The following is a 10,998-nucleotide window of genomic DNA, read 5'->3' as shown; positions in this document are numbered from 1 at the left end:
TTTTTCACCTATTACTAAATCAAACTTGCTTCATTGGAAAGGCAGCAAGATGCATCCTCATTTCAATGTCTACTGAAATAATACAGGTTGACACCAGGAAACATTAACGCCACTGCATCCTTGCTGCTTTCTCATGTGGAAGTCTGTTTAATGTGAAAACAAGGTGATATCTAATTAGCACACAGGTAAGGAATTACGAAAATCTTTATTTAAGGGTGAAGATGTTTCTCACAAAATTGTTGCCCCAATGCCTCATTGAAATTCAAGCTGGAAAGATGATTTAAATATATCACTTGTACATTTTGTATTGCTCTTCTGGTGACAATGTAGTTTTTTTGTCAATTACCATTTTAATAACAGGGTAAAGAAAATTAAGTGGATTTTTGAAAGAAAACTATACTGTCAATATACTATTAAAACAAATTAAAATGGTAAAAGTTATTGTACTTTAAGTAAAAATAAAAGAGCAAAAATATCAATCCCAGTTTTGATTACTTAAATTAACAAAAAAAATGCATATAGCAAAGGATAGTTTCAATCTGCCTACCTCTGGGTTATGGGTCCAGCATGCTTCCATTGCAGTACTCTGCTGCCCATGTAAGTGCAAGAGATCCTGAAGCACTCACTCATCATGGGAAAGTACCAATGTGTTTATTCGTTGGTTGATGGAAGAAACATCTTACAAAAACTCTCCAGATTATTGATTTTTTAATGTTTTTCTAGGAAACGTTCTAGATGTATGCTTATTAGCCTTTGTCAGTATGTACTTTTTGCAAAGTGTCTCTGTAGCGCAGTCAGTTAGTGTGTACGGCTATTAACCAAAAGGTTGGTGGTTCAATCCCACCCAGGGACGTAATTGACCTTGTTATCAGATTTTGGTGATATTTAAGTAGACAAGTCAAAATTTCAAACCTCCTCTTATGGTGTAGGGTACATGGCCTTCTCTGATGTAATCAGAGTTAGATTTGATTCAGTGATTTTATAAAAAACAGCTAGGAAGCACAATTTAGCAGTGGGTTGCAGAGAAAAAAAATATGCTGGCAGAAAAATCCAATCGAGTGATTAAACAGCTCTTCATTTTCTGGCTTTATTTTTATGCTAACAAATTTGTTCTCTGAATAGTGTCCACAAAGCCAAGTCTCTGATTAACACCTTTGTAAGGATGGTTTTTCACCTATTACTAAATTAAACTTGCTTCATTGGAAAGGCAGCAAGATGCATCCTCATTTCAATGTCTACTGAAATAATACAAGTTGACACCAGGAAACATTAACGCCACTGCATCCTTGCTGCTTTCTCATGTGGAAGTCTGTTTAATGTGAAAACAAGGTGATATCTAATTAGCACACAGGTAAGGAATTAAGAAAATCTTTATTTAAGGGTGAAGATGTTTCTCACAAAATTGTTGACCCAATCCATCATTGAAATTCAAGCTGGAAAGATGATTTTAATATATCACTTGTACATTTTGTATTGCTCTTCTGGTGACAATGTAGTTTGTTTTTGTCAATTACCATTTTAATAATAGGGTAAAGAAAATGAAGTGGATTTTTGAAAGAAAACAATAATGTCAATATACTATTAAAACAAATTAAAATGGTAAAAGTTATTATACTTTAAGTAAAAATAAAAGAGACAAAATATCAATCCCAGTTTTGGATTACTTTAATTAACAAAAAAAAAATGCATATAGCAGAGGATAGTTTCAATCTGCTTACCTCTGGGTTATGGGCCCAGCATGCTTCCATTGCAGTACTCTGCTGCACATGTAAGTGCAAGAGATCCTGAAGCACTCACTCATCATGGGAAAGTACCAATGTGTTTCTTCGTTGGTTGATGGAAGAAACATCTTACAAAAACTCTCCAGATTATTGACTTTTTAAAGTTTTTCTAGGAAACGTTTTAGATGAATGCTTATTAGCCTTTGTCAGTATGGACTTTTGCAAAGTGTCTCTGTGGCGCAATCAGTTAGTATGTACGGCTATTAACCAAAAGGTTGGTGGTTCAATCCCACCCAGGGACCTAATTGACCTTGTTATCAGATTTTGCTGATCTTTAAGTAGACAAGTCAAATTTCATACCCCCTGTTATGGTGTAGGGTACCTGGCTTTCTCTGATGTAATCAGAGTTAGATTTGATTCAGTGATTTTATAAAAACATCTAGGAAGCACAATTTAGCAGTGGGTTGCAGAGAAAAAGAAATATGCTGGCAAAAAAATCAAATTGCGTGATTAAACAGCTCTTCATTTTCTGGCTTTATTTTTATGCTAACAAATTTGTTCTCTGAAAAGTGTCCACAAAGCCAAGTCTCTGATTAACACCTTTGTAGGGATGGTTTTTCACCTATTACTAAATTAAACTTGCTTCATTGGAAAGGCAGCAAGATGTATCCTCATTTCAATGTCTACTGAAATAATACAGGTTGACACCAGGAAACATTAACGCCACTGCATCCTTGCTGCTTTCTCATGTGGAAGTCTGTTTAATGTTAAAACAAGGTGATATCTAATTAGCACACAGGTAAGGAATTAAGAAAATCTTTATTTAAGGGTGAAGATGTTTCTCACAAAATTGTTGACCCAATGCATCATTGAAATTCAAGCTGGAAAGATGATTTTAATATATCACTTGTACATTTTGTATTGCTCTTCTGGTGACAATGTAGTTTGTTTTTGTCAATTACCATTTTAATAATAGGGTAAAGAAAATGAAGTGGATTTTTGAAAGAAAACAATACTGTCAATATACTATTAAAACAAATTAAAATGGTAAAAGTTATTGTACTTTAAGTAAAAATAAAAGAGACAAAATATCAATCCCAGTTTTGGATTACTTTAATTAACAAAAAAAATGCATATAGCAGAGGATAGTTTCAATCTGCCTACCTCTGGGTTATGGGCCCAGCATGCTTCCATTGCAGTACTCTGCTGCACATGTAAGTGCAAGAGATCCTGAAGCACTCACTCATCATGGGAAAGTACCAATGTGTTTCTTCGTTGGTTGATGGAAGAAACATCTTACAAAAACTCTCCAGATTATTGACTTTTTAAAGTTTTTCTAGGAAACGTTTTAGATGAATGCTTATTAGCCTTTGTCAGTATGGACTTTTGCAAAGTGTCTCTGTGGCGCAATCAGTTAGTATGTACGGCTATTAACCAAAAGGTTGGTGGTTCAATCCCACCCAGGGACGTAATTGACCTTGTTATCAGATTTTGGTGATCTTTAAGTAGACAAGTCAAAATTTCAAACCACCTGTTATGGTGTAGGGTACCTGGCCTTCTCTGATGTAATCAGAGTTAGATTTGATTCAGTGATTTTATAAAAACAGCTAGGAAGCACAATTTAGCAGTGGGTTGCAGAGAAAAAAAATATGCTGGCAGAAAAATCCAATTGAGTGATTAAACAGCTCTTTATTTTCTGGCTTTATTTTTATGCTAACAAATTTGTTCTCTGAAAAGTGTCCACAAAGCCAAGTCTCTGATTAACACCTTTGTAAGGATGGTTTTTCACCTATTACTAAATTAAACTTGCTTCATTGGAAAGGCAGCAAGATGCATCCTTATTTCAATGTCTACTGAAATAATACAGGTTGACACTAGGAAACATTAACGCCACTGCATCCTTGCTGCTTTCTCATGTGGAAGTCTGTTTAATGTGAAAACAAGGTGATATCTAATTAGCACACAGGTAAGGAATTAAGAAAATCTTTATTTAAGGGTGAAGATGTTTCTCACAAAATCGTTGCCCCAATGCATCATTGAAATTCAAGCTGGAAATATGATTTTAATATATCACTTGTACATTTTGTATTGCTCTTCTGGTGACAATGTAGTTTGTTTTTGTCAATTACCATTTTAATAATAGGGTAAAGAAAATGAAGTGGATTTTTGAAAGAAAACAATACTGTCAATATACTATTAAAACAAATTAAAATGGTAAAAGTTATTGTACTTTAAGTAAAAATAAAAGAGCCAAAATATCAATCCCAGTTTTGGATTACTTTAATTAACAACAAAAAATGCATATAGCAGAGGATAGTTTCAATCTGACTACCTCTGGGTTATGGGCCCAGCATGCTTCCATTGCAGTACTCTGCTGCACATGTAAGTGCAAGAGATCCTGAAGCACTCACTCATCATGGGAAAGTACCAATGTGTTTCTTCGTTGGTTGATGGAAGAAACATCTTACAAAAACTCTCCAGATTATTGACTTTTTAAAGTTTTTCTAGGAAACGTTTTAGATGAATGCTTATTAGCCTTTGTCAGTATGAACTTTTGCAAAGTGTCTCTGTGGCGCAATCAGTTAGTATGTACGGCTATTAACCAAAAGGTTGGTGGTTCAATCCCACCCAGGGACCTAATTGACCTTGTTATCAGATTTTGGTGATCTTTAAGTAGACAAGTCAAAATTTCAAACCCCCTGTTATGGTGTAGGGTACCTGGCCTTCTCTGATGTAATCAGAGTTAGATTTGATTCAGTAATTTTATAAAAACAGCTAGGAAGCACAATTTAGCAGTGGGTTGCAGAGAAAAAAAATATGCTGGCAGAAAAATCCAATTGAGTGATTAAACAGCTCTTTATTTTCTGGCTTTATTTTTATGCTAACAAATTTGTTCTCTGAAAAGTGTCCACAAAGCCAAGTCTCTGATTAACACCTTTGTAAGGATGGTTTTTCACCTATTACTAAATTAAACTTGCTTCATTGGAAAGGCAGCAAGATGCATCCTCATTTCAATGTCTACTGAAATAATACAGGTTGACACCAGGAAACATTAACGCCACTGCATCCTTGCTGCTTTCTCATGTGGAAGTCTGTTTAATGTGAAAACAAGGTGATATCTAATTAGCACACAGGTAAGGAATTAAGAAAATCTTTATTTAAGGGTGAAGATGTTTCTCACAAAATCGTTGCCCCAATGCATCATTGAAATTCAAGCTGGAAATATGATTTTAATATATCACTTGTACATTTTGTATTGCTCTTCTGGTGACAATGTAGTTTGTTTTTGTCAATTACCATTTTAATAATAGGGTAAAGAAAATGAAGTGGATTTTTGAAAGAAAACAATACTGTCAATATACTATTAAAACAAATTAAAATGGTAAAAGTTATTGTACTTTAAGTAAAAATAAAAGAGCCAAAATATCAATCCCAGTTTTGGATTACTTTAATTAACAAACAAAAAAATGCATATAGCAGAGGATAGTTTCAATCTGCCTACCTCTGGGTTATGGGCCCAGCATGCTTCCATTGCAGTACTCTGCTGCACATGTAAGTGCAAGAGATCCTGAAGCACTCACTCATCATGGGAAAGTACCAATGTGTTTCTTCGTTGGTTGATAGAAGAAACATCTTACAAAAACTCTCCAGATTATTGACTTTATTAAGTTTTTCTAGGAAACGTTTTAGATGAATGCTTATTAGCATTTGTCAGTATGTACTTTTGCAAAGTGTCTCTGTGGTGCAGTCAGTTAGTGTGTACGGCTATTAACCAAAAGGTTGGTGGTTCAATCCCACCCAGGGACGTAATTGACCTTGTTATCAGATTTTGGTGATCTTTAAGTAGACAAGTCAAATTTCATACCCCCTGTTATGGTGTAGGGTACCTGGCCTTCTCTGATGTAATCAGAGTTAGATTTGATTCAGTGATTTTATAAAAACATCTAGGAAGCACAATTTAGCAGTGGGTTGCAGAGAAAAAGAAATATGCTGGCAAAAAAATCAAATTGCGTGATTAAACAGCTCTTCATTTTCTGGCTTTATTTTTATGCTAACAAATTTGTTCTCTGAAAAGTGTCCACAAAGCCAAGTCTCTGATTAACACCTTTGTAGGGATGGTTTTTCACCTATTACTAAATTAAACTTGCTTCATTGGAAAGGCAGCAAGATGTATCCTCATTTCAATGTCTACTGAAATAATACAGGTTGACACCAGGAAACATTAACGCCACTGCATCCTTGCTGCTTTCTCATGTGGAAGTCTGTTTAATGTGAAAACAAGGTGATATCTAATTAGCACACAGGTAAGGAATTAAGAAAATCTTTATTTAAGGGTGAAGATGTTTCTCACAAAATTATTGACCCAATGCATCATTGAAATTCAAGCTGGAAAGATGATTTTAATATATCACTTGTACATTTTGTATTGCTCTTCTGGTGACAATGTAGTTTGTTTTTGTCAATTACCATTTTAATAATAGGGTAAAGAAAATGAAGTGGATTTTTGAAAGAAAACAATACTGTCAATATACTATTAAAACAAATTAAAATGGTAAAAGTTATTGTACTTTAAGTAAAAATAAAAGAGACAAAATATCAATCCCAGTTTTGGATTACTTTAATTAACAAAAAAAATGCATATAGCAGAGGATAGTTTCAATCTGCCTACCTCTGGGTTATGGGCCCAGCATGCTTCCATTGCAGTACTCTGCTGCACATGTAAGTGCAAGAGATCCTGAAGCACTCACTCATCATGGGAAAGTACCAATGTGTTTCTTCGTTGGTTGATGGAAGAAACATCTTACAAAAACTCTCCAGATTATTGACTTTTTAAAGTTTTTCTAGGAAACGTTTTAGATGAATGCTTATTAGCCTTTGTCAGTATGGACTTTTGCAAAGTGTCTCTGTGGCGCAATCAGTTAGTATGTACGGCTATTAACCAAAAGGTTGGTGGTTCAATCCCACCCAGGGACCTAATTGACCTTGTTATCAGATTTTGGTGATCTTTAAGTAGACAAGTCAAAATTTCAAACCCCCTGTTATGGTGTAGGGTACCTGGCCTTCTCTGATGTAATCAGAGTTAGATTTGATTCAATGATTTTATAAAAACAGCTAGGAAGCACAATTTAGCAGTGGGTTGCAGAGAAAAAAAATATGCTGGCAGAAAAATCCAATTGAGTGATTAAACAGCTCTTTATTTTCTGGCTTTATTTTTATGCTAACAAATTTGTTCTCTGAAAAGTGTCCACAAAGCCAAGTCTCTGATTAACACCTTTGTAAGGATGGTTTTTCACCTATTACTAAATTAAACTTGCTTCATTGGAAAGGCAGCAAGATGCATCCTCATTTCAATGTCTACTGAAATAATACAGGTTGACACCAGGAAACATTAACGCCACTGCATCCTTGCTGCTTTCTCATGTGGAAGTCTGTTTAATGTGAAAACAAGGTGATATCTAATTAGCACACAGGTAAGGAATTAAGAAAATCTTTATTTAAGGGTGAAGATGTTTCTCACAAAATCGTTGCCCCAATGCATCATTGAAATTCAAGCTGGAAAGATGATTTTAATATATCACTTGTACATTTTGTATTGCTCTTCTGGTGACAATGTAGTTTGTTTTTGTCAATTACCATTTTAATAATAGGGTAAAGAAAATGAAGTGGATTTTTGAAAGAAAACAATACTGTCAATATACTATTAAAACAAATTAAAATGGTAAAAGTTATTGTACTTTAAGTAAAAATAAAAGAGCCAAAATATCAATCCCAGTTTTGGATTACTTTAATTAACAAAAAAAAATGCATATAGCAGAGGATAGTTTCAATCTGCCTACCTCTGGGTTATGGGCCCAGCATGCTTCCATTGCAGTACTCTGCTGCACATGTAAGTGCAAGAGATCCTGAAGCACTCACTCATCATGGGAAAGTACCAATGTGTTTCTGCGTTGGTTGATGTAAGAAACATCTTACAAAAACTCTCCAGATTATTGACTTTTTAAAGTTTTTCTAGGAAACGTTTTAGATGAATGCTTATTAGCCTTTGTCAGTATGAACTTTTGCAAAGTGTCTCTGTGGCGCAATCAGTTAGTATGTACGGCTATTAACCAAAAGGTTGGTGGTTCAATCCCACCCAGGGACCTAATTGACCTTGTTATCAGATTTTGGTGATCTTTAAGTAGACAAGTCAAATTTCATACCCCCTGTTATGGTGTAGGGTACCTGGCCTTCTCTGATGTAATCAGAGTTAGATTTGATTCAGTGATTTTATAAAAACATCTAGGAAGCACAATTTAGCAGTGGGTTGCAGAGAAAAAGAAATATGCTGGCAAAAAAATCAAATTGCGTGATTAAACAGCTCTTTATTTTCTGGCTTTATTTTTATGCTAACAAATTAGTTCTCTGAAAAGTGTCCACAAAGCCAAGTCTCTGATTAACACCTTTGTAGGGATGGTTTTTCACCTATTACTAAATTAAACTAGCTTCATTGGAAAGGCAGCAAGATGCATCCTCATTTCAATGTCTACTGAAATAATACAGGTTGACACCAGGAAACATTAACGCCACTGCATCCTTGCTGCTTTCTCATGTGGAAGTCTGTTTAATGTGAAAACAAGGTGATATCTAATTAGCACACAGGTAAGGAATTAAGAAAATCTTTATTTAAGGGTGAAGATGTTTCTCACAAAATTATTGACCCAATGCATCATTGAAATTCAAGCTGGAAAGATGATTTTAATATATCACTTGTACATTTTGTATTGCTCTTCTGGTGACAATGTAGTTTGTTTTTGTCAATTACCATTTTAATAATAGGGTAAAGAAAATGAAGTGGATTTTTGAAAGAAAACAATACTGTCAATATACTATTAAAACAAATTAAAATGGTAAAAGTTATTGTACTTTAAGTAAAAATAAAAGAGACAAAATATCAATCCCAGTTTTGGATTACTTTAATTAACAAAAAAAAATGCATATAGCAGAGGATAGTTTCAATCTGCCTACCTCTGGGTTATGGGCCCAGCATGCTTCCATTGCAGTACTCTGCTGCACATGTAAGTGCAAGAGATCCTGAAGCACTCACTCATCATGGGAAAGTACCAATGTGTTTCTTCGTTGGTTGATGGAAGAAACATCTTACAAAAACTCTCCAGATTATTGACTTTTTAAAGTTTTTCTAGGAAACGTTTTAGATGAATGCTTATTAGCCTTTGTCAGTATGAACTTTTGCAAAGTGTCTCTGTGGCGCAATCAGTTAGTATGTACGGCTATTAACCAAAAGGTTGGTGGTTCAATCCCACCCAGGGACCTAATTGACCTTGTTATCAGATTTTGGTGATCTTTAAGTAGACAAGTCAAATTTCATACCCCCTGTTATGGTGTAGGGTACCTGGCCTTCTCTGATGTAATCAGAGTTAGATTTGATTCAGTGATTTTATAAAAACATCTAGGAAGCACAATTTAGCAGTGGGTTGCAGAGAAAAAGAAATATGCTGGCAAAAAAATCAAATTGCGTGATTAAACAGCTCTTTATTTTCTGGCTTTATTTTTATGCTAACAAATTTGTTCTCTGAAAAGTGTCCACAAAGCCAAGTCTCTGATTAACACCTTTGTAGGGATGGTTTTTCACCTATTACTAAATTAAACTAGCTTCATTGGAAAGGCAGCAAGATGCATCCTCATTTCAATGTCTACTGAAATAATACAGGTTGACACCAGGAAACATTAACGCCACTGCATCCTTGCTGCTTTCTCATGTGGAAGTCTGTTTAATGTGAAAACAAGGTGATATCTAATTAGCACACAGGTAAGGAATTAAGAAAATCTTTATTTAAGGGTGAAGATGTTTCTCACAAAATTGTTGACCCAATGCATCATTGAAATTCAAGCTGGAAAGATGATTTTAATATATCACTTGTACATTTTGTATTGCTCTTTTGGTGACAATGTAGTTTTTTTTGTCAATTACCATTTTAATAATAGGGTAAAGAAAATTAAGTGGATTTTTGAAAGAAAACTATACTGTCAATATACTATTAAAACAAATTAAAATGGTAAAAGTTATTGTACTTTAAGTAAAAATAAAAGAGCAAAAATATCAATCCCAGTTTTGATTACTTAAATTAACAAAAAAAATGCATATAGCAAAGGATAGTTTCAATCTGCCTACCTCTGGGTTATGGGCCCAGCATGCTTCCATTGCAGTACTCTGCTGCACATGTAAGTGCAAGAGATCCTGAAGCACTCACTCATCATGGGAAAGTACCAATGTGTTTCTGCGTTGGTTGATGGAAGAAACATCTTACAAAAACTCTCCAGATTATTGACTTTTTAAAGTTTTTCTAGGAAACGTTTTAGATGAATGCTTATTAGCCTTTGTCAGTATGAACTTTTGCAAAGTGTCTCTGTGGCGCAATCAGTTAGTATGTACGGCTATTAACCAAAAGGTTGGTGGTTCAATCCCACCCAGGGACCTAATTGACCTTGTTATCAGATTTTGGTGATCTTTAAGTAGACAAGTCAAATTTCATACCCCCTGTTATGGTGTAGGGTACCTGGCCTTCTCTGATGTAATCAGAGTTAGATTTGATTCAGTGATTTTATAAAAACATCTAGGAAGCACAATTTAGCAGTGGGTTGCAGAGAAAAAGAAATATGCTGGCAAAAAAATCAAATTGCGTGATTAAACAGCTCTTTATTTTCTGGCTTTATTTTTATGCTAACAAATTTGTTCTCTGAAAAGTGTCCACAAAGCCAAGTCTCTGATTAACACCTTTGTAGGGATGGTTTTTCACCTATTACTAAATTAAACTAGCTTCATTGGAAAGGCAGCAAGATGCATCCTCATTTCAATGTCTACTGAAATAATACAGGTTGACACCAGGAAACATTAACGCCACTGCATCCTTGCTGCTTTCTCATGTGGAAGTCTGTTTAATGTGAAAACAAGGTGATATCTAATTAGCACACAGGTAAGGAATTAAGAAAATCTTTATTTAAGGGTGAAGATGTTTCTCACAAAATTATTGACCCAATGCATCATTGAAATTCAAGCTGGAAAGATGATTTTAATATATCACTTGTACATTTTGTATTGCTCTTCTGGTGACAATGTAGTTTGTTTTTGTCAATTACCATTTTAATAATAGGGTAAAGAAAATGAAGTGGATTTTTGAAAGAAAACAATACTGTCAATATACTATTAAAACAAATTAAAATGGTAAAAGTTATTGTACTTTAAGTAAAAATAAAAGAGCAAAAATATCAATCCCAGTTT

Source organism: Pseudophryne corroboree, unplaced genomic scaffold, assembly GCF_028390025.1.
Source record: "Pseudophryne corroboree isolate aPseCor3 unplaced genomic scaffold, aPseCor3.hap2 scaffold_1561, whole genome shotgun sequence".
Lineage (NCBI taxonomy): Eukaryota > Metazoa > Chordata > Amphibia > Anura > Myobatrachidae > Pseudophryne > Pseudophryne corroboree.
Note: the sequence above shows the minus strand (reverse complement) of the source record.